We start from the raw sequence: 1,174 nt of genomic DNA on the forward strand, positions 1-1,174 counted from the left end.
GAACCAGAAAAGAAAGATACTAATTACTGCAGAATATTTTGATAATTTACATAGAAAATCCAAAAACTGATAAAATTTGAATTCAAGATCCACATTCAAAGATAAATGTCAATCCTATACACCAACAATTTATTTTATAGAAAAAGACATTATTTGCAACAGCAAGTTAAATTATAAGGCATATGGAAAGAAACCTAATAGAAATGTATAATATCCACATTAAGAAAGTTATAAAACGCTGTTGAAGGAGATAAAAAAAGATTTATCTAAACAAGCAGACGAGCATATATAATTTGTTTACAGATAGGAAATCTCACTATCCTAAAGCAGTCAGTCCTCCCCCAAATAATCCATATATTCAAGACTATTTAAATCAAAATCTCAACGTGATTTTTCATGTCACTAAGTAAACCACTTCTGAAATTTTTGGAAAAAATTTTGGAAAAAGCAATTATCTAATATTTTCCAAAATGATTATAAAAAATAAAAAAGAACCAAGATAGCTTGCCCTATTAGACTTAAGACTTTATAAACTGTGGTAATTAAAACATTAAGGCAGAGGCTTAGCAGTTGACAGGTAAAGGGAATCAATTAGAGAGACAAGAAAGTCATTCAGGAACATGCGGAAATCAGTACTCGGTGTGCATGGCATACAAATGCTGTGCAATGACGGACTCTTCGATAAAAGGTATAGCGACGCAATTAGCTTTCCTTATGGAAAATACAATCTAAAGCAATACTTCACATCATACAAAAAATAAATTGCAAGTGCAGAAAATATCTAATTTATAAAATCAAACTTGTAGGGAATTCCCTGGTGGTCCAGTGGTTAGGACTCTGCACTTCCACTGCAGGGGGCACGGGTTCAATCCCTGCTCAGGGAACTAAGATCCTACAGCCATGTGGCATAGCCAAAAAGAAAATTAAAAAATATAAATTGTGGAAAATAAATAAATAAAATAAAACTTGTAATACACTTAAAAATGTAGAAGAAATGTCTTTAGGACATCTAAAAATGTAAGCATTTCTTAAATAAGACAGATTAAAAAACAGAAAAGATCAATAATTCTGATTATATCAGAATTTTAAATTTCTGTAATATAAAGATACCATATACAAAGTTTGAAAAGGGCCACATTTGGAGAGAATATTTCCATTAAACATAAAAATCAAT

General features: G+C 30.3%; 1 non-coding gene across 1 annotated transcript; it reads left to right on the top strand.

Moving 5' to 3' along the window:
- The first annotated feature begins 811 nt into the window (after window positions 1-811).
- TRNAG-UCC (transfer RNA glycine (anticodon UCC)) lies at window positions 812-884 on the top strand. The gene has a single exon. It is a non-coding gene; the product is annotated as a tRNA-Gly (tRNA).
- The last annotated feature ends 290 nt before the right edge of the window (window positions 885-1,174 follow it).

The sequence above is a fragment of the Lipotes vexillifer genome, unplaced genomic scaffold, assembly GCF_000442215.2.
Source record: "Lipotes vexillifer unplaced genomic scaffold, Lipotes_vexillifer_v1.1 scaffold390, whole genome shotgun sequence".
In the NCBI taxonomy this organism is placed as follows: Eukaryota; Metazoa; Chordata; class Mammalia; order Artiodactyla; family Lipotidae; genus Lipotes; species Lipotes vexillifer.